Raw genomic sequence first — 23,832 nt, 5'->3', positions numbered from 1 at the left:
AACCTTCCATAGAACTCATAGCCTTTCTCTCAGGCAATGCAGACACAGACAGGCCACACTTGGGGTACGTGTGTCAACTCCAGATTACTTTCAACTGAGCTTGGGAGCCATCATAAGATTTCTGTTTATACATAAAAATGTCTAAGCAGCCAGTGTCATATTTAACACATTGCCACAGTGGCTCCCACCTGAAAGCAGGGCCCACTGACTGCTGTCCTTGGCAGATTTTTTTTTCTCATGGCCCCCATTTCTATTGTGAATATTCATCCTCTCCAGCAAATGGCAGCCCCCTGGCAGGTAGCATTACCACCTTTACTGTTTCAGCTGTATTCTCACTGTGGTAACCCTATTAACCTCCCAAGACTGTCCTCTAGCTCTCAGCTATTAGCGCATCCACTTGCCTCTCACTTCAAAGCCTCCGCATGCTACCTGCCAAGAAGCCAACCACAGTGATACTGCTCTCCAGCCATAGCTGCGTTAATTTCTGTATGTTCATTTGAATACCTTTAAAACCCTATCATTTATCTCTGCAGGTGCCTTTGTGTCCACCTACCCTTCGCTTTCACGTTTGGATAGTCTGTATGCCAAAAATCTCAGTGTTACAACATCTCCTCCCATTTTAAAGGATAAGTGTTACCATGACACGGATAGGTTGATTTTTAAAAATAAATTCCAAACAAACATGGCCATTATGCTATATAATACAATTGCTATTAGGACTTAGGATATCAATCATCATCACCTACTGCTCTTATGAAAATGTCATTCTCTCTGTAGACATTATGGAAACATAAGCCCAGACCAAGTGTCTGTACTCACCATAATGAAAAGTTTAGATTGAATTGCCTGGCCCATGCACATCATATGTCAGTGACTCCATTCAGGGTGGCAATTGGATTAGCCATTCTTACAGACTGTTGTGTTAATCTTGAGCTAGGAGCATGGTTCCTAGTCTGTACTCACTGGGAATTTTCTCTGACCACTTTGTTCTCTCTATATAGTCTGAACTCTTTCAGTCGAATATCTGTTCCTATACGATCCTAATCATATCCTTAAGGCATTCTTACTGGGGAAGATGGTGTACTTCCATATGCTCAAAAAATATGGCAAGCTACATGTGTGGTGGTGCATGCCTATAATGCCAAGAGTTGAAAGATGGAGACAGAAGGGTCAGGAGTTTGAGGTTAACCTCAGCTATTTAGTGAGTCCAAGGGCAGACTGGGCTATAAGCAGCTCTGCATCAAAACAGATCTCCCCTCTCTACAGCTCTTACCCCAATTGCATGCTAACACACACACACACACACACACACACACACACACACACACACACACCAAGAAATAAAGGAAGGACTTGTGGCAGGGAGCAATTCATCTTTGTTTCACTGGACCTTCCTTTATGTTCTGCACGCAGCAGCGTGGTAACGCTTAACGGGTGCTAAGAACTTGCCCATTGTCACAGGTTTTCTCCATTTCATCTCTATCATCTATAGCTGTGTTGAAATAAGAAATCTGTGGCTTACCATTTTCCTGGGCAGGAAACTATGGCAGCAGAAAGGCCTGTAGGCACAGACATTATAGGACTATTTTTATATATAGTTATATTTGTTATTTTAATGTAACCATATTACTATAATAAATAAATATGTACTTATAAAAAAAGAAATCTGTGGCACTTTTCACAGTGCAGGTACTCTGTTGGAAATCACGAGTTTGTAAATGAATCCTGAGAAATCATAGCTGTTACTAATTTAGCACAACCCATAGACCTTGAAAAGTGACACAACCACGTGTTGTAACTGGATAAGGATTCTTTTGGGGGGGGGTCCTTATGGTGTGGTTTGTGGACCACAGTCTTTTCTCTTTTTTTCATATTTTTCTAAAGATATTTTCTTTATTTACATTTCAAATGGTGTCCCCTTCTTTGGTTTCTCCTTCAAAACCCCCCTACCCAATCCCCCCTCTCCTCAGCTTCGATGAAGTTGTCCACACCCGGCACTCCTGCCTCTCTGTCTTGGCATTCCCCTACACTGGGGCATGGAGCCTTAATAGGACCAAGGGCCTCTCCTCCCATTGATGTCCCACAAGGCCATCCTTTGCTGAATATGCGGCTGGGCCATTGGTCCCTCCATTTGGTTGGTGGTTTAGTCCCTGGGAGCTCTGGCGGGTACTGGTTGGTTCATATTGTTGTTCTTCTTATGGGGCTGCAAACCCCTTCAACCCCTTCAATCCTTTCTCTACCTCCTCCATTGGGGACTCTGTGCTCGGTTCAGTGGTTGGCTGAGAGCATCCACCTCTGTATTTGTCAGGCACTGTCAGAGCCTCTCAGGAGACAGCTATATCAGACTCCCGTCAGCAGGCTTTTGTTGGAACTGGATAAAGATTCTTGATTGTTCCAGATACTTCCCTTAGACTATACCATGGGCACAAGAGACTTTGTCTCAAACAAAACAAAAGGAAGTTGCACAGATACTTGGCTGTACAACAGGGCTTCTCAAAGTTGGCATTATTAATGTTTTCTACCAGATAAATCTTCGGGTGGGGAGTGTCCTGGTTTTTTTTTTTTTCTCTCTCTCAATAATTAATTTTTTTATTCACTTTACATCCTGATTGCAGTCCCCTCCTGGTTCCACTCTTACAAATCCCTCTCCCTATTATCTTCTCCCCTTCTCCTTTGTGAAGGGGAAGGAAGCCCCAGTTTGGGTACCACTCTTCCCTGGGATAACTAGTCCCAGCAGGACTAGGGACCACTTCTTCTGCTGAGCCCAAAGAGGCAGTCCAACTAAGCAAAGGGGATCCAATAGCAGGCAACAGAGTCAGAGGCAGCCTCTGCTCCAATTGTTAGGAGACCCAAGAGAAGCCCAAGCTGCACATCTGCCACAAATGTGTTGGGGGCCTAAGTCCAGCCCATGCATGCACTTTGGTTCACGGTTCAATCTTTGTGAACTCCCCGGGTCTCAGGTTAGTTGACTCTGTAGGTCTCCTTATGGTGGCCTTGACCCCTCTAGCATGCTCAATTCTATCTCACACTCTTCCACACGACTCCCCAAGCTATGTTTTTTCCTTTGAGGTTTAAGTGTATGTGCAACTGGAGGATTAGAAATGTCGCTGAACTCTGCCAAACCGGATTCTAGTTTCACTCTTTCTTTTCATAGTGTGAGATATTCAAAATGGGAACACACATCGACACACCTCCTATATTTAAATTTGTCCATAATTTTAGGTGATATGAAATGTAAGACCTTCAATTTCTCTGATTACGTTTTCTCAAGAGGATTTAGCTATTTAGTTTTGACTTTATCTCATTTTTTATTTTAAGTATATTAAATAAGTACACAAAAAAGTTTAATCTCTGATTTGCCTGGAAGCTAATTTATGAGACTTTAAAGAACTGGCAAGGGTTCATTCTTTGTCTAAAAACTAATATAACAAGGCAGTTATTAATCTAACCTTCTCCAAGCAGAAAAAGTGTGAGCACTAGGTGAGGAATGCCATGCAAATGAGCTGCTGCCTAAACTTATAAAAACTGAGGACAAGTCATCCAGGCTATGGGTAATCAATGCTTTTTAAAAAAGTATGTATTTTAATTAAATTATAAATATATAACTTCCCCTTTCCTTTTTTCCCTCTAGCCTCGCCCATGTCTCCTCCCTCCAATTCTTCCCCAGTTCTCCTCCTTATTCTTTTTCAAACTAATGATCTTTTATATTGTTACATATGTATGTGTGTATGTGTATGTATGCACAAATATATAAAAAAAACCCACCATGAGTTCACTTTTGTTGTTTGTGTATCTATGATTTCAGGGCTGATCCCCTTGTATTGGATAATCAGTTAGGGATCTTACCTCTGGGAGAATCTTTTTTCTTTCTCTCAGCAGTTATTAATTCTTTGTGTAGAGGGTGAAACTTCAGGACATTTCCCCTCTTCCAAGTTAGTATATCTCTTGCTATAGGTTTCATTTGATTTTGTATAGGAAGACCTTTTTAGGGGACACAGTCTCAGAATAGATTGTCTGGTCCTTTAGCTCTTATATTCTTTCTGCTCTCTCTTGTGTTGTAGAGGTATCTGTTGGGGTTGGACACCCCACAATCTGTTGATCTTTGTGTTAGCCTTTTCCTGATTTTTGTAATCATCTCTATTTGCTATAAAATGAAAATTCTTTGAAGAGGAGTAGGTGAGAGACTTATCTGTGGGTGTAAGACAAATTTTAGAATGTTGTTAGGAATTACGCTGGTCTAATTAATTGATAGAAGTGAGTTCTCTTCTAAGATCTATGACTTTACTAACTCCAGGGAGTTGGCCAGATTTTGAGTAGCAGGCATGATTACCTTCCTATTTAGTGGTCCTTAAGTCCAATTAGACAGCTATTAGTTACTGCCAGCATATAAGCGACACTACAGTACCTGTAGGGATAGCTTGCTATGCTGCATAGAATTATTAACTATTGCTCCTTTCCTTGGCAGCTTACATGGTTCTTTTCATAGTACAGTGAAAGCTAGCACACAAGAGAAAGCTTTCAGGTTAGATCAGGTTAGATCCAGCTCAAATCATCTGAGTCCTGTGTCCTCCATGGGCAATGACTTTAGCAATAAGGACTTATCTTCAATTTCTAAGGCAACTGATGGAGACAACAATCATCTGTAATATTTTGGAATCTCTTGGACTATCCTGATCAACAACTAACACAGAGGGTTCTCATGCCTGGTACCTATATTTTCACACACACACACACACACACACACACACACACACACACACACACACACACACACAAGCATAAAGTCTATGGTTCTTATGGGGAGCATTGCCAGCCCAAGGTGGATAACTTTATATAACCATAACACAATATGAGTCCTTGAGGCTTTCGCAAACAAGATTGGTGTTGTTAGCATCTAATTCCTCCTTTTCCTTCTGTACTGACCTTGCTCCAAAGCCCCTCATGGGCATTTATTGTTAAGAAAAACATTCTTGTGTAAGTACCAAATTTTCAATTTGGGAGTTATTAAGTGATATTTCTAAACTTCTTGGTGATGAGACCATAGATACAGCTTGGAAAGATGTTGCTGTCAAGTAGTCCCAGCGTCTGTCTCTAAGTCAAACGAGAACTGACCTGAAGTGAGTAATCAGGTTACTGGTCATGGCTCTGGTTTCCTGGTAATATGCCAAATTAAAAGACAAAACAGAATTTCCATTGGGGGAAAAACGAATAGTGATAAGATTAAACAAAAAGCAAAAACAGAAACGAATTCCTATAAGTATGAACTATTTAGACTTTAGAGCTGGACACAACAAATAATTTTGGACACAGCCATTGACACATTACATGAGCATGTAAATCTAAGGTTTTGAAATGAAAATTTCTAAATCTAGTTTTTAGATATTTATTTATAAATGTATGTTTTACTGTTCATATTTTTTCTTATTTTCAGTTTTAAAAATTGTTTTATTTATTTACATTCCAAATGTTGTTCCACAGAACAAAGAAAGAATATTCAAAGCTGTAAATGTAAAGAGCTATTTATGATATTTTCAATATTAGAAATATTGATTAAACAATATCAACATTTCTTATGCTAAATAAAATATATCCATCATAGTGATATATTATATGTTATAGCACAAAATAAATTACTCTTTTCTATGTGGGAGTGTGATGTACACATTCATGCACATGTTCATATATCTGTGCACAAAGGCAAGAAGAGGATGCTTCTTGCTCTATTACTCTCAATCGTATCCTATAAGTCAGGTTTCCCCCCCCCCCCGCCCCCTGGAGCTAGGCTGGTGGCCAGCAAACCCCATTTATGTCTCTATGCTCCACAGTTCTAGCTTTGCAGGTAGGTGCTGAGCCACGCTCAGCTCTTTTTCTTTTAGCTTGGTGCTGGGGGTTTGATCTTGGGTCGTAATGCTTAGGGAACAAGTGCTCTTCTCCACTGAGACATTCCTCAGTCTCAGAAGTTACTATTTTAACATATTCTCTTAACCTCCCTTTTGCATATCTATGAATATAAAGCATTAAAAGAATACTGGTTTTTGAGTCTTCTTTTTTTGCATACCCCTATATTACGAAAAATTTCTGAGATCTTGTTCTAGTTATGTTTGCGCTTGCTGTGGTGAAACACCATGACTAAAAGAAACTTAGGGAAGAAGGGTTTATTTCACTTACAGTTCCATATAGCAGTTCATCATCAAAAGCACCGAGGGCAGAAACCTGGAGGCAGGAGCTGATACAGAGGCCATGGAGGGGAACTGCTTACTGGTTTGCTTCTCATGACTCGCTCAGCCTGCTTTCGTCCACCAGTCCAAGTATGACACCATCCACAATGGTCTGGACCTTCTTCCACTAATCAATAATTAAGAAAATGCCTTACAGCCAGATCTTATGAAGGCATTTTCTCAACTGAGATTTCCTTCTCTCTGATGACTGTAGCTCATGTCAAGTTGACATAAAACTAGCTAGTACAGATGTTAAAAGCTGTTTGAAAACAAACATGAGTTCTAAAGGATAGGTAATGATTTAATTTGCCATGAATTAGTACAGATTTATCTTGAGTAATAAATTCCCAGTTTGTTCATACATATTTATTTTTACCAATAGTGTTCTGATAAAATTCTAATTATTATTATTTTTTTTACAGTTTACTTCTAGGAATTGAACTATTGCTGAAAATAGTAAATACTTTACAGGGAAGTTTTTAAAAAAATGAGAATTTTAAGGTTTGTGTAGATGTCTCACAGGGGAAGTGTTCTTGCTGCATAACCATGAGACATCAGTTCAAATTCCCAACACCCATGTACAAAGCCAAGAGTTGCTGTGCACACAACTATAACCCCAGCACTGTGGGCAACAGCAACTGCATGGTTGTTAGGGTTTGCTGGTAATCAACCTAGTTCTTGTTCAAAGAGAGACTGCGTCAATGGAATAAAGCAGAGAGACAGACTCTTGGAATCTTCAATCTGGCCTATGCACCATGGACATACAATTCACACAGCTATGTGCATATCCCACACACGAACACACACTAACACAACTATGTACACACACACACACACACACACACACACACACACACGCCTGTGAGAATTTTAAAGATTTATCATTTTTTAAACTTACATTTCTGAAATACAGTTTCAAGTATAATATCTAAGGTAATAATAGTATTTACACTGTAAGTATTTGTTTTATGACTTTTGGAAGTGCTTTTTTTTTTGCAGAGGTTTTGTGTGTGTGCTGCATTCATATTCTTTGCTGTCTTCAAAATTTTTTATTAAATTTCTATCAGAGATGGTTGACAACTTTATTATTATGACTGACTTTGACAGAATGACTTTCTGCAATTCACTTTCACTTGATAGATACACAATTATTCATGACAAAGGGAAAAGTAATAGCTCTGACTCCATCTACAGCAGTTTCTGTTCCCTAAAATCTGGAAAGTTCCCCCAGTCTGCTGAGTTCATACAATGCCTTTGGATTCTCTGACAATGTGGTTAATGTGAGTTCTAACTATTGAAGAGCCATGCAAGTCATCTTTGTTTAACAAGGGATTAAGGTGTTAAAATATATTCTATGATGCAATATTCTCATTGAAAGCCAAAGGCAGCAGTATATATCTTTACAGGAGATTTTGCTTTACTTGTTTAGAAATGTAACTAGTGGCAGTAAATAGTTACTTCTTTTATGGCTGTTCAGATTTTTAAACTAGAGTATATGAATGCATCTAAGGAAGTTGCCCGTTTGGCTCGTTTTTTTTTTTTTTTTCGGCGGGGGGGGGGAGTGAAAAAAGAAAAAAGAAATTGCATTCATCTCTGACAGGCAATTTATTCTCAATTGCAATGTCTTAGTATAGAAGATTAGGGCCATGATGTTTTAGGATTGCTTTCTCTGGCCAGTACTTCTGACAGTGGCTCCAGTTAGAACAGTAGATAAGAATGACTTGGGGAGTAGGGCCACAGGCCTCATCCGGCTGGATCAGCTCCAGGGTAGCGGGAGCGCAGGGTTGCCTGACACCCGCCAGCTACCCACGACCCCCGCCGCAGGATTTTGGGACTGCTGGTGAGTGGAACACAGCTTCTGCTCCAATCCAATTGCGCGGGACCTGAGACTGCATTAGTTAGGGAAGCAGAAACCGGCCTGAGTAGGGCCACAGGCCTCATCCGGCCGGATCAGCGCCGGGGTAGCGGAAGCGCAGGGTTGCCTGACACCCGCCAGCTACCCACGACCCCCGCCTCAGGATTTCGGGACTGCTGGTGAGTGGAACACAGCTTCTGCTCCAATCCAATTGCGCGGGACCTGAGACTGCATTAGTTAGGGAAGCAGAAACCGGCCTGAGTAGGGCCACAGGCCTCATCCGGCTGGATCAGCTCCAGGGTAGCGGGAGCGCAGGGTTGCCTGACACCCGCCAGCTACCCACGACCCCCGCCGCAGGATTTTGGGACTGCTGGTGAGTGGAACACAGGTTCTGCTCCAATCCAATTGCGCGGGACCTGAGACTGCATTAGTTAGGGAAGCAGAAACCGGCCTGAGTAGGGCCACAGGCCTCATCCGGCCGGATCAGTGCCGGGGTAGCGGGAGCACAGGGTTGCCTGACACCCGCCAGCTACCCACGACCCCCGCCGCAGGATTTTGGGACTTTTGGTGAGTGGAACACAGCTTCTGTTCCAGTCCAATCACGCGGGACCTGAGACTGCTCTGGTTGGGGAGAGAGAAATCCGGCCTACATAGGGCCACAACCCTCTTCCGGTCAGAAAAGCACCGGGGCAGCTGGGGCGCAGGGTCGGCTGACACTCACCAGCTACCCACAACACCCACCACAGGATCTTAAGACTTCTGGAGAGTGGAACACAGCTTCTGCTCCAATCCAATTGCACGCGGAACCAGAGACTGCATTAGTTAGGGAAGCAGAAAAACGGCCTGTGTACAACCACAGGCCTCTTCCGGCTGGACCAGCACCAGGGTAACGTCAGCTACCCACGACCCCTGCCGCAGGATTTAGAGACTGCTGGTGAATGGAACACAGCTTCTGCTCCAATCTTTAAACAGTGACAACGATAACAACTAACCCCAGAGATTACCAGATGGCGAAAGGTAAACGTAATAATCTTACTAACAGAAAACAAGACCACTCACAATCATCAGAACCCAGCACCCCCACTTCGCCCAGTCCAGGGCACCCCAACACACCGGAAAAGCTAGACACGGATTTAAAAGCATATCTCCTGATGATGATAGAGAACTTCAAGAAGGACTTTAATAACACACTTAAAGAAATGCAGGAGAACACTGCTAAACAGGCAGAAGACAATGAAGAGAAAGCACAAAAATCCCTTAAAGAATTGCAGGAGAACACTGCTAAAGAGTTACAAATCCTTAAAGAAAAACACGATAACATAATCAAACAGGTAGAAGTCCTTACAGAAAAACAGGAAAACACATCCAAACAGATGATGGAAATGAACAAAACCATACTAGACCTAAAAAGGGAAGTAGACACAATAAAGAAAACCCAAAATGAGGCAACACTGGAGATAGAAACCCTAGGAAAGAAATCTGGAACCATAGATACGAGCATCAGCAACAGAATACAAGAGATGGAAGAGAGAATCTCAGGTGCAGAAGATTCCATAGAGAACATCGGCACAACAATCAAGGAAAATGTAAAATGCAAAAAGATCCTAACTCAAAACATCCAAGAAGTACAGGACGCAATGAGAAGACCAAACCTACGGATAATAGGAGTGGATGAGAATGAAGATTTTCAACTCAAAGGACCAGCAAACATCTTCAACAAAATTATAGAAGAAAACTTCCCAAATCTAAAGAAAGAGATGCCCATGAACATACAAGAAGCCTACAGAACTCCAAATAGACTGGACCAGAAAAGAAACACCTCCCGACACATAATAATCAGAGCAACAAATGCTCTAAATAAAGATAGAATACTAAAAGCAGTAAGAGAAAAAGGCCAAGTAACATATAAAGGCAAGCCTATCAGAATTACACCAGATTTCTCACCAGAGACTATGAAAGCCAGAAGATCCTGGACGGATGTTATACAGACACTAAAAGAACACAAATTCCAGCCCAGGCTACTATACCCAGCCAAACTCTCAATTAACATAGATGGAGAAACCAAAGTATTCCACGACAAAACCAAATTCACACATTATCTCTCCATGAATCCAGCCCTTCAAAGGATAATAACAGAAAAAAACCAATACAAGGACAGGAACCACGCCCTAGAAACAACAAGAAGGTAATCCCTCAACAAACCTAAAAGAAGACAGCCACAAGAACAAAATGCCAACTTTAACAACAAAAATAACAGGAAACAACAATTACTTTTCCTTAATATCTCTTAATATCAATGGACTCAACTCCCCGATAAAAAGACATAGACTAACAAACTGGCTACACAAACAAGACCCAACATTTTGCTGCTTACAGGAAACTCATCTCAGAGAAAAGGATAGACACTACCTCAGAATGAAAGGCTGGAAAACAATTTTCCAAACAAATGGCATGAAGAAACAAGCTGGAGTAGCCATTCTAATATCTGATAAGATTGACTTCCAACCCAAAGTCATCAAAAAAGACAGGGAGGGACACTTCATACTCATCAAAGGTAAAATCCTCCAAGAGGAACTATCAATCCTGAATATCTATGCTCCAAATACAAAGGCAGCCACATTCATTAAAGAAACTTTAGTAAAGCTCAAAGCACACATTGCACCTCATACAATAATAGTGGGAGACTTCAACACACCACTTTCACCAATGGACAGATCATGGAAACAGAAACTAAACAGGGACACAGTGAAACTAACAGAAATTATGAATCAAATGGATCTGGCAGATATCTACAGAACATTCTATCCTAAAACAAAAGGATATACCTTTTTCTCAGCACCTCATGGTACCTTCTCCAAAATTGACCACATAATTGGTCACAAAGCAGGCCTCAACAGATATAAAAATATTGAAATTGTCCCATGCATCCTATCAGATCACCATGGACTAAGGCTGATCTTCAATAACAAAATAAATAATAGAAAGCCAACCTTCACGTGGAAACTGAACAACACTCTTCTCAATGATACCTTGGTCAAGGAAGGAATAAAGAAAGAAATTAAGGACTTTTTAGAGTTCAATGAAAATGAAGCCACAACATACCCAAACTTATGGGACGCAATGAAAGCATTTCTAAGAGGAAAACTCATAGCTATGAGTGCCTCCAAAAGGAAACTAGAGAGAGCACACATTAGCAGCTTGACAACACACCTAAAAGCACTAGAACAAAAGGAAGCAAATTCACCCAAGAGGAGTAGACGGCAGGAAATAATCAAACTCAGGGGTGAAATCAACCAAGTGGAAACAAGAAAAACTATTCAAAGAATCAACCAATCAAGGAGCTGGTTCTTTGAGAAAATCAACAAGATAGATAAACCCTTAGCCAGACTCACTAGAGGGCACAGGGAAAGCATCCTAATTAACAAAATCAGAAATGAAAAAGGAGACATAACAACAGATCCTGAAGACATCCAAAACACCATCAGATCCTTCTACCAAAGGCTATATTCAACAAAACTGGAGAACCTGGATGAAATGGAGAAGTTCCTAGACAGATACCAGGTACCAAAGTTGAATCAAGATCAGGTTAATGATCTAAACAGCCCTATATCCCCCAAAGAAATAGAAGTAGTCATTAATAGTCTCCCAACTAAAAAAAGCCCAGGACCAGATGGGTTTAGTGCAGAGTTCTATCAGACCTTCAAAGAAGATCTAATCCCAGTTCTTCACAAACTATTCCACAAAATAGAAACAGAAGGTACTCTACCCAACTCATTCTACGAAGCCACAATTACTCTGATACCTAAACCACAAAAAGACCCAACAAAGATAGAAAACTTCAGACCAATATCCCTTATGAATATTGATGCAAAAATCCTCAATAAAGTTCTTGCTAACCGAATCCAAGAACACATCAAAACAATCATCCATCCTGACCAAGTAGGTTTCATCCCAGGGATGCAGGGATGGTTCAATATACGGAAATCCATCAACGTAATCCAGTATATAAACAAACTCAAAGACAAAAACCACATGGTCATCTCCTTAGATGCGGAAAAAGCATTTGACAAGATCCAACACCCATTCATGATAAAAGTCTTGGAAAGATCAGGAATTCAAGGCCCATACCTAAACATGATAAAAGCAATCTACAGCAAACCAGTAGCCAACATCAAAGTAAATGGTGAGAAGCTTGAAGCAATCCCTCTAAAATCAGGGACTAGACAAGGCTGTCCACTTTCTCCATACCTATTCAACATTGTACTTGAAGTCCTAGCCAGAGCAATTCGACAACAAAAGGAAATCAAAGGGATACAAATTGGAAAAGATGAAGTCAAAATATCACTTTTTGCAGATGATATGATAGTATATATAAGTGACCCTAAAAATTCCACCAGAGAACTCCTAAGCCTGATAAACAGCTTCGGTGAAGTAGCTGGATATAAAATTAACTCAAACAAATCAATGGCCTTTCTCTACACAAAGAATAAACAGGCTGAGAAAGAAATTAGGGAAACAACACCCTTCTCAATAGTCACAAATAATATAAAATATCTTGGCGTGACTCTAACTAAGGAAGTGAAAGATCTGTATAATAAAAACTTCAAGTCTCTGAAGAAAGAAATTATAGAAGATCTCAGAAGATGGAAAGATCTCCCATGCTCATGGATTGGCAGGATCAACATTGTAAAAATGGCTATCTTGCCAAAAGCAATCTACAGATTCAATGCAATCCCCATCAAAATTCCAAATCAATTCTTCAACGAATTAGAAAGTGCAATCTGCAAATTCATCTGGAATAACAAAAAACCTAGGATAGCAAAAACTCTTCTCAAGGATAAAAGAACCTCTGGTGGAATCACCATGCCGGACCTAAAGCTCTACTACAGAGCAATTGTGATAAAAACTGCATGGTACTGGTATAGTGACAGACAAATAGACCAATGGAATAGAATTGAAGACCCAGAAATGAACCCACACACCTTTGGTCACTTGATCTTCGACAAGGGAGCTAAAAACATCCAGTGGAAGAAAGACAGCATTTTCAACAAATGGTGCTGGCACAACTGGTTGTTAACATGTAGAAGAATGCGAATCGATCCATTCCTATCTCCTTGTACTAAGGTCAAGTCTAAGTGGATCAAGGAACTTCACATAAAACCAGAGACACTGAAACTTATAGAGGAGAAAGTGGGGAAAAGCCTTGAAGATATGGGCACAGGGGAAAAATTCCTGAATAGAACAGTAATGGCTTGTGCTGTAAGATCGAGAATTGACAAGTGGGACCTCATGAAACTACAAAGCTTCTGCAAGGCTAAAGACACCATCAATAAGACAAAAAAACCACCAACAGATTGGGAAAGGATCTTCACCTATCCTAAATCAGATAAGGGACTAATATCCAATATATATAAAGAACTCAAGAAGGTGGACTCCAGAAAGTCAAATAACCCCATTAAAAAATGGGGCTCAGAACTGAACAAAGAATTCTCACCTGAGGAATACCGAATGGCAGAGAAGCACCTGAAAAAATGTTCAACATCCTTAATCATCAGGGAAATGCAAATCAAAACAACCCTGAGATTCCACCTCACACCAGTCAGAATGGCTAAGATCAAAAATTCAGGTGACAGCAGATGCTGGCGAGGATGTGGAGAAAGAGGAACACTCCTCCATTGTTGGTGGGATTGCAAGCTTGTACAACCACTCTGGAAATCAGTTTGGCGGTTCCTCAGAAAACTGGACATAGTACTACCGGAGGATCCAGCAATACCTCTCCTGGGCATATATCCAGAAGATGTCCCAACCGGTAAAAAGGACACATGCTCCACTATGTTCATAGCAGCCCTATTTATAATAGCCAGAAGCTGGAAAGAACCCAGATGTCCCTCAACAGAGGAATGGATACAGAAATTATGGTACATTTACACAATGGAGTACTACTCAGCTATTAAAAAGAATGAATTTATGAAATTCCTAGCCAAATGGATGGACCTGGAGGGCATCATCTTGAGTGAAGTAACACAATCACAAAAGAACTCACACAATATGTATTCATTGATAAGTGGATATTAGCCCAAAACTTAGGATACCCAAGATATAAGATACAATTTGATAAACGCATGAAACTCAAGAAGAATGAAGACCAAAGTGTGGACACTGTGCACCTTCTTAGAATTGGGAACAAAACACCCAGGGAAGGAGTTACAGAGACAAAGTTCGTAGCTGGGAGGAAAGGATGGACCATTTAGAGACTGCTGTATCCAGGGATCCATCCCATAATCAGCTTCTAAACGCTGACACCATTGCATACACTAGCAAGATTTTGCTGAAAGGACCCAAATATAGCTGTCTCTTGTGAGACGATGCCGGGGCCTAGCAAACACAGGAGTGGATGTTCACAGTCAGCTATTGGATGTATCACAGGGCTCCCAATGGACAAGCTAGAGAAAGTACCTAAGGAGCTAAAGGGATCTGCAACCCTATTGTTGGAACAACATGATGTACTAACCAGAACCCTGGAGCTCTTGTCTCTAGCTGCATATGTATCGAAAGATGGCCTAGTCGGCCATCAATGGAAAGAGAGGCCCATTGGACTTGCAAACTTTATATGCCCCAATATAGGGGAATGCCAGGGCCAAAAGAATGGGAATGGGTGGGTATGGAAGTGGGGGGCGCTATGGGGGACTTTTGGGATAGTATTGGAAATGTAATTGAGGAAAATATGTAATAAAAATATAAAATAAAAAAAAAAAAAAGAATGACTTGGGCTAGAATCATCTTTTTAGACTATTTTGTTATAACTTGTTAAGTTGGCAAGAATCCATGATACATCTCTCAAGGAACTCACCATACAGTAGATACTTATAGAACTGAGTTTGTTTGATCCTTCTGTGACATCAAGTATTTAAATAAATCCTTAGACAGAATGAATTTCTTATGACATATGTTGGTAAGCCAATATTACCTTCAAATGATAGCTTCCTGTAAATTTTGAAGTACTGAAAGTGTGGATCTATAATCCTTGTCCTTGGCATTGTTGAACTTAAATTCCTTCCCTACCTTGAAAGCTTTCTTTCCTTTGTTGTTACAATTCTTAAAGTGAATCAAGTTTTCACTTGATTAGAAGCTGCCATTTCAGAATATAATAATTCTTAGACCTAAGAAACTCCACTGGAATTTAATTTGACTACAGAAATTATATAGTAATTTAATGATACAATAAGCTATGTACAATTTACTTTTTAAAAAATGGTTAAAAAGTTTTGAATTGAAAAATCGGCAAGGCTGGGTATGGTGGTTCATGTCTTTAATCCCAGTATTAGAGAGACAGAGGGAAGAAGGTCTCTGTGATGCCAGCTTGGTCTGTACAGCAACTTCCAGGACAGCCTAGAGTACATAGAGAGATCTTGTCTCAAAAAGAAAATTGGAGAAAACTTTGAAATCTATACTGTTCAGTTTTATTGCATTTTTACAGAATGTTATAAAACCAGTAGGAGATACTTTGGGAAGAAAAGAGGGGGCCTTGTTAGCCCTTTCCAGAAAGATATTTTCTACAACTAGGATAAATCCTTTAATCTCTGCAATTTTCCATTCTTTAGAAGGCAGCAGATTATGTGACCAACTAAAAAGTATAACTTTTTGAAACAAAATTATTTAGAATGTCAGAAAGATGAATATTTTCAGTCTAAAGCTATATTATTTGGGCTGACTGTAACAGAAATTTTGGGAATCTACTTGTACTGGCTAGTTTTGTGTCAACTTGACACAGCTGGAGTTATCACAGAGAAAGGAGCTTCAGTTGAGTAAATGCCTCCATGAGATCCAACTGTAAGGCATTTTCTCAATTAGTGATCAAGGGGGAAAGGCCCCTTGTGGGTGGGACCATCTCTGGGCTGGTAGTCTTGGGTTCTATAAGAGAGCAGGCTGAGCAAGCCAGGGGAGGCAAGCCAGTAAAGAACATCCCTCCATGGCCTCTGCATCAGCTGCTGCTTTCTGACCTGCTTGAGTTCCAGTCCTGACTTCTTTGGTGATGAACAGCAGCATGGAAGTGTAAGCCAAATAAACCCTTTCCTCCCCAACTTGCTACTTGGTCATGATGTTTGTGCAGGAATAGAAACCCTGACTAAGACACTACTGTTTTGTTTTTATTTAAAATTATTAAAAATCTATTTTTTTAAACCAGCCATGCTACGTGATGATATTGATAACTCTGTGATATATAAGAGCAGTGGTGTGTAGTTTGGAGGCTATGGGCCAGTAGTAATTATACAATATCATTTTTTAACTCTGTCTCTATTCATTAGTAGAAGTGATAGTCTTGTTTGTGTATGCCTTATTCTAAAATTGTGTGTTAAAGTGTATGTTTTCTTCCTTCTCACACTTCTTCATATTCTCTGCAGTGAGGGCATCTGTAACTGTCAGCACTGATGGTAATCAATGTGATTTTCTGTTGCAGTTATCTTAGTTCCACGGGCGTGTATGTTTTTGTTATCTCTTAAAATATTCACTCAGCACAGAGTTTCTACCATAATTTTCCTGACTGCTTGTAGACAGTTGAGCCAGGAAATGAGGGTTCATAACTTTTTCTGCTATAACCTTGGAGAGAGAAATATGCACCTTGGTTTATCTCAGAAGGTTCTTTGATTCCTGTAATATATAGGCAAAGTCTACTGAATTATTTGCTCAATAAGTTTGATATTCATGACATCTGTTCAGTACATATGTGGGTTTCCATTGTTGTGCCTTTGCTCCTTTATTCTCTCTGCTTAAAATCTTTCATCTGCAAATATTCTCACCAACCCTCACTTTACTCTGCTGTCTACTGAAATGTAATTTCCATAGAGAATCTGTTCTTAGTGGCATATATTGGTCCATGACTCACACAATTGAAAATCAAAAATTTCCATAGAAAATTGTCATTTTATCTTAATATTTATCATAATATAGTTGTTATTTGTGTATTTACTGTCTCCCATAGTAAAATATAAACCATCAAAGGCTAGAGAGTTGGATCTGTGTTTAAAGATACTTGTTATTTCAGAAGAGTCAGGTTTAGTTCCCAGTATCCAGATTGAAGCCTACAACAATCATCAACTCCAAATCAGGGGATCTGATAGCCTCTTTTGGTCTCCATAGTCACCAGGCATGCATGGGGTATATCTACATATAGGCAGGCAAAATGTTCATAAAATAAAAATACGTATTTAAAATATAACCCATCTGTAGGCATAAAGTTTTTTGCTACCTGCTTTTAATAAGGGTTCAACCTCTCCTCTAGCCCACCACCAGCAGAGAAATTGAAGAGAAAAGTTATTAGGATGTGGGGGGAGTGGACCTGTTCATCATTAGTTCTTTGGGGGTGAGCTTGATCTTCTTTGGCAGCAGTTCAGTCCTGTAGGGAACACCAAATATGATTTAGCAGCTGCAGACCAGTCCTCTAGGCAGGCAGACACCAGGCATGAACCAGCAGCTACAGTCCAGACCTTTCAGCAAGTAGACACCAGGCACAAACTGACAGCTACTGTCGAGCTCTTTCAGCAAGCAGACAGCAGGCAGCTGTACTTCAATCCTGAAGAAACCTCCAGGCTTGCCATCCTGCCTGGGGCAAGGTCTTAGAAGCAGCTTGCTGCTGCAGGAACCTGATGAACAGTTCTTTGGTGAGTTTCTCTCAACGTTGAAGTTATCACAATTGAGCTCAACAACACTATGTAAGGCACACCAATACATGCATGTCCTTAGTGAAGAGCAGTGAGGCAGAACAAACCAAACCAAAGTTCAGTGTTTGTCTCTCACTGTCTGTGGGGTCATATTTACTCCTTCATCAAGAGTCCTTTCATGTCTTTGCTCCTCAAAACATCCTTTCACCTGTATCTGCTTCAGGAAAATAGTCTTTCACATGTTTGATTTAACAAGACATCCTTGCACCTGTGTGATGCAGCAAAACATCATCTGACATAACTACCTTTCCAAAGAACTAGCAGTTTCCACTTCACCCATCACAAATTTACTCATTGCCAGCTGTGAGAAAATAACTGCTTCGGTTCATGGTCCTACAGAGTAGATTTTGTTCTGTGGTCACTGGCTCTATTAACTGTAGGGAAGTGGGAAAGCAGGGCACTATGAGGGGTCAGGAATACATGCAGGTGGAAACTTTTCACCTCATGAAGGATAAGAAGCAGAAAGGGAGAGGGAAGGAGAGAGAAAGACACAGAGAGAGACAGAGACAGAGAGACAGATACAGAGACACACAGAGAGAGACAGGGAAACAGAGACAGAGAGAGACAGAGAGATGAACTGTCTTCTCCCCCCTTTTTAAAATTATATATTTTCTTTATTTATATTTCAAATGTTATCCCCTTTTCTGGTTTTCCCTCTGAAAACCCTCTCCCCGATCTTCTCCCCCATCCCCCTGCTTACCAACCCACCCACTCCTACTTCCTGGCCCTGGCATCCCCCTATATTCCCAGTATAGGGCCATAGAATCTTCACAAGACCAAGGGACTCTCCTCCAACTGATGACCGACTAGGCCATCCTCTGGTACATATGCAGCTAGAGCCATGAGTCCCACCATGTGTTTTCTTTGATTGGTGGTTTAGTCCCAGGGAGCTCTGGGGTTACTGGTTAGTTCATACTGTTGTTCCTCCTATGGGTCTACAAACGCCTTCAGCTCCTTGGGTCCTTTCTCTAGCTCCTTCATTGGGAACTCTGTGCTCTGTCCAATGGATGGCTGTGAGCATCCACTTCTGTATTTGTCAGGCACTGGCAGAGCCTCTTAGGAGAAAGCTATATCAGACTCCTGTCAGCAGGCTCTTGTTGTCATCCACAATAGTGTCTGGGTTTGGTGGTTGTTTATGGGATGGATCTCCAGGTGGGACAGTTTCTGGATGGTCATTCCTTCAGTGTCTGCTTCACACTTTGTCTTTGTAACTCCTTCCATGGGTATTTTGTTCCCCCTTTTAAGAAGCATCAAAGTATGCACACTTTGGTCTTCCTTCTTTTTTTTTTTTTTTTTTTTTTTTTTTTTAGAGCAGAATGACATTAAATGTTTTTATTGAAGAAAAGAAGGGAAACCATGGACATCATAGAGCAAAAGCAGCTTCCCAGGCGAAGCTGTTACACTTTGTGCTAAATAACCTCATGAACCAAGAGTGTACAGAATACAGAATCCACAGAACAGGTAAGTTACTTCAACAGCAAAGGGGAAAAAGAGAATATAATTCTTTAAGGTAAAATTTGGTCAAGTGATAAATTTAGTTGCTCAAAATTTCTAGCCCTTATCCACCTAAATTCAGTATGGTTCAAAATATATGCATTTAATGTGTGCATACTGAATCCCCATTTTTCATGGAAGCCTTTTTTTAGAAGAATTTTTTTTAAATTTCACATTTATTTGACCTGACACTCAATTTTTAAAAATTTGTATTTGATATAAGTATGTGTGTGTTCATCTATACACACTTAAAAAAACCCCAAACCAATTCTTATAAGCAGAGGGGTCATGCTTTCCCCTACAAACTAGTGTTGGTGAATTTCAGTTATTTCTCCTGTGTGTCTTAGAAACTTGGTGTGTTCTCAATGCACCCACACAGTCAGGTGGGTTGACAGATGTGTCAAAAATACTTTATGAAAAGAGGGAGGTAGCTCATGCGAGTTGGCAACCTTTTGTGTACTGTTTCCTATTGGAGCAGGCTGCCTCCCTTTGACATCTTACAGTTAAAGATGAAAGGAAAACTTCTTTACTTTGAAGCCTAGTGAGCACAGTTGTACATTTACTATAATCCACCTTCAACTTGGCTTATAATGTAAGATGATGAATACCTTACACTCAGTACACAGCATTTAGAAAGTACTGAAGAAACACTTTGTAGACAATACTTTTTTTGTTTTCATGTTAAACATCAGCTTCTATGGTATATATTTCAAGGATGGTTTGTTACCACTTTATAAACATTCTAGGCCATACAAACATCACAAGTAACATCAATGTCAATTTTTTTTTCTGTATCAATTACTGAAGGCTAATTCTAACATATATGCTACTTAAGGGGGGAAAAGAAGATAATCATGACACATTGCAAAGATAGGAATATAGCATCTTAATTGTAAGGATGATCTTAGGGTCCAGAAAGAGGGGACTCTCTAGAAGGTGATGGTGTGGCTTCCTCAGGTGGATAAACTGTAAGTGTACAAGCTCGAATACCACCAAGAGACTCTGGCAGATCGAAAACCTTATGCCATTCATTTTTCTCTGGATCATACTTCTGCACTATCTCTACCATACAGCAATTATTCCATGAATATCCACCAACCACATAGATTTCATTCTCAAAGACAGCGACCCCAACATCACTCTGCCCTCTTAACATGGAAGCAATTGGGGTCCACTGGTCAAGGATAGGTGAGTAGTATTCACAGCTTAGGACATCATCGTAATCACTGGTTCCGCGAAAATGGTTGCCACCAATGACATAGAGCCTATCTCCCACCGTACACATGCAGTGTAGGTCTTGGACAGTGGTCATCGGTGCCTTCTGGGTCCATTTGTCAGTATCAGGGTCGAAGCACATGAGCTCCTTTTGGAAAGTGTCATGGGTAATTCCTCCTGAAATATACATCACTCCTCCATACACAGTTCCCGCATGGCCATAGTGAGGTTCATTCATTTTGGCAACATAGGTCCATTCATTTGTTCTCGGATTGTAACATTCCACAGTAGGGAGTTCTCCAGCTGCATTTCGTCCACCAACTGCATACAGAAATCCTTTGAGGGCACTTAGGTGGAAGAAGGTGCGCTTTTCATTTAAAGGTGCAACTTGGATCCATTTGTTGTATCGAGGATCAAATCTAAACACTGTATCGACGGCGGTTTTTCCTTTTGTGTCATAATTACACAAAACAACAACAACAACGTAGAGAAAATTTCCGATGACAGCAATGCTATGCTGGTATCTTGGGGCATCCATGGGGGCTAGAGATTTCCACTCGTGGGTCTTTTCATCATACATGCGCAATTCTTTACTGACGACAAGCTGCTGTCTCAGGACTCCTCCGAGTGTAACCAAACGAGTGGTGTCAGACCAAATGGCAGTCCTGTCTGACTGCATAACTGGCTGCATAAACGGCATCATTTGGTAATTGCTGGCTTCCAGAAGCAAATTGACGCAAGTATTGTCAGTTCTCATGAAATCCACGGTTTGCACATAATTAATGAGCTCCTGTGGTGTCATCAGCGGAAATCGTATATTCTTCATTAGTTTTGCAGCAACGTCCATTCTAGGTTCTTCCAGGCGAAGCCAGCGACAGGTAGCTTTGAAGAGGTCAAGTTCGGTGCAGCGCTTAAGGCTGTTGCTGGACAGGACAAAGGCAAGGCGCTCAAAGGGAAGCTTCAGGAACTCCCCAGTGCTCAGCAATGCAGCAAAATTCTTTAAGACGAAGCTGTTGACATATTTATCCACTTCTGTCAGATGGTAGGTGTTGGCAATCCGTCCAACTTCAACACAGTTATCCAAAGTGACCCCAGATATGAGAAATACTTTGCAGAAGTCTAAAACCGGAAGAATCTGAAGAAAGCTGGCGGCTTCCAGCGTATCCTGAAGGGTGTCCATGTTAAGAGAAAGCTTTGCAGTATAGATGAAATCAATAATTTTCCGTAGACCCACTCTGCTCACGCCATGAAGCTTGATGCACATCAACTCTTGTTCTTTCATTCCACCTGTGAACATAGCTTTGAAGTAGTCACTAGCAGATGCCATCATGACTCTGTGCACAGGGTAAGCATCATCTGTATCACCTGGCATCAGTGTCACATCACAAAGCAATCCATCAAGCCGAAGCTGGTCAAAACCCTGTAACACCACAGAACTGTGGCTGTTGCTGGTAAAGATGCGTGTACTTCCTGCCTTGCAAGACTGCAAATGGGAAGAGAGGCCCATTTCACTTCCAAGGCACAGTTTCAAGTGCTGGTCTTCCTCTTCCACAAGTGATCGGTTGCGGAGTATTGCAGCAACCAATTCTCCTCTGTGCAGAATATCCATCACTTCTCAGGGTTGAGCAGACAGAGTCGCGGCAACAGAAACGGCCCACGGCAGTCTGAAAGCTGGATAGTCGGAGATGCTGGCGGAGAAGCTCAGTCCCAGTCTGAAGGCCTCAGAACCTAACCCGAACGCCGCTCCAGTTATTTGCCAAAGTCCCTGTTCCAAGCTGCCTGGGAATGGGAGCTGAGCTGCTGCGGCCGCAGCGGCAGAGCCTCCGCCTGACCTCTTGGTCTTCCTTCTTGAGTTTCATGTGATTTGCACATTGTATCTTGGGTATTTTGATCTTCTGGGCTAATATCCACTTATCAGTAAGTGCATATCATGTGTGTTCTTTTGTGACTGGGTTACCTCACTCAGGATGATATCCTCCAGGCACATCCATTTGCCTAAGAATTTCATGAATTCATTGTTTTTAATAACTGCATAGTACTACATTGTATAAATGTATCACATTTTCTGTATCCATTCCTCTGTTGAGGGACATCTAGGTTCTTTCCAGCGTCTGGCTCTAAATAAGGCTGCTATGAACATAGTGGAGCATGTGTCCTTATTACCAGTTGGAACATCTTCTGGGTATGCCCAGGAGAGGTATTGCTGGATCTTCTGGTAGTTCTATGTCTAATTATTTGAGGAACCGCCAAACTAATTTCCAGAGTGGTTATACCAGCTTGCAATTTCACCAGCAATGGAGGAGTGTTCCTCTTTCTCCACATCCTCACCAGCATCGGCTGTCAGCTGAGTTTTTGATCATGGCCATTCTGACAAAGAAATGGAATTTGTAAACCAGATGTACATTTCAAAAACATGCACAGATTAAGTTAATTCCATAATCAACTTCCTAAAGCCACACTACCTAAAATTTCTTCAGCCTTCCAAGATAGGCACCTTACCTGGGAACCAATTGTTCAGCATCTGTGACTGTAGAAAGCAATTTGTATTCAAGTTGTAACATTCTCTGGTACCCAATAGTTCATGGTCATCTCATTATATAAAATGTACTCATTCCATATTAAAAAAAAACAACAAAAAAAAAACAATGCTTAAGAATTCTACTATTGTTCAGAAGTACAAATTCAAATTCTCTTTTGAGACTCAAGAATACCTCTTATCATGAGTTTTAGAATAAAGAAAATAACACACTTTCAACATACAATGGTATAGAGTAACATTACACTGAAAAAGAGAGGTAGGGGAGCTTTAAAAGGAGTTTCAGGACCTCAACAGATGCAACACCCAGCAGGGCTAGTGTTAAGTTCTGTAGCCTCCTGTTTGGATTTGGGGTACTTGGAGGGATGATGTGAGCACCAACGGGTTGGGCCATATAGTTCTCCAGGCCCTCAGGATTGAAGCTTAATTAGGTTGGCTGTTTGCTGCGTTGAGGTCTCTGTGTCAGATAACCCATGCTCCTGGTATCTCTGATCCCCACTTCCCCAATTCTCATAATTTCATGCAGCATCTTTAAGGGGCTGCCTAACATATCTTGACCTAACATATATTTCCTAACCTCCTAGGCCATCCTTTAAATTTGGGTGGAAGCCTCCATAATCCCACAACTCTTCCATTCTGCCTGCCTGGAGAACAAACATGTTTTGAAACAGAAGCATCAGATTCAAATGCTGTGTGCTTGAGTACTTAGCCCCCACAGTAGCACTGTTTACAGAGGTTATGGAGCCTTTGGGAGGGAAGCATGGTAGGTGGAGGTGGGTGACTTCTAATACACAT

The 23,832-nt window shown here is 40.9% G+C and overlaps 1 pseudogene; it reads right to left on the bottom strand.

The window, feature by feature from the left end:
• Nucleotides 1–19,310: 19,310 nt before the first annotated feature.
• LOC147000651 (kelch-like protein 13 pseudogene) lies at nt 19,311–22,325 on the bottom strand (annotated as a pseudogene).
• Nucleotides 22,326–23,832: the final 1,507 nt, after the last annotated feature.

This window comes from Mus caroli, unplaced genomic scaffold, assembly GCF_978045245.1.
Source record: "Mus caroli unplaced genomic scaffold, Mus_caroli_1 scaffold_17, whole genome shotgun sequence".
Lineage (NCBI taxonomy): Eukaryota > Metazoa > Chordata > Mammalia > Rodentia > Muridae > Mus > Mus caroli.
This window is presented reverse-complemented; position numbering and strand designations above follow the sequence as displayed.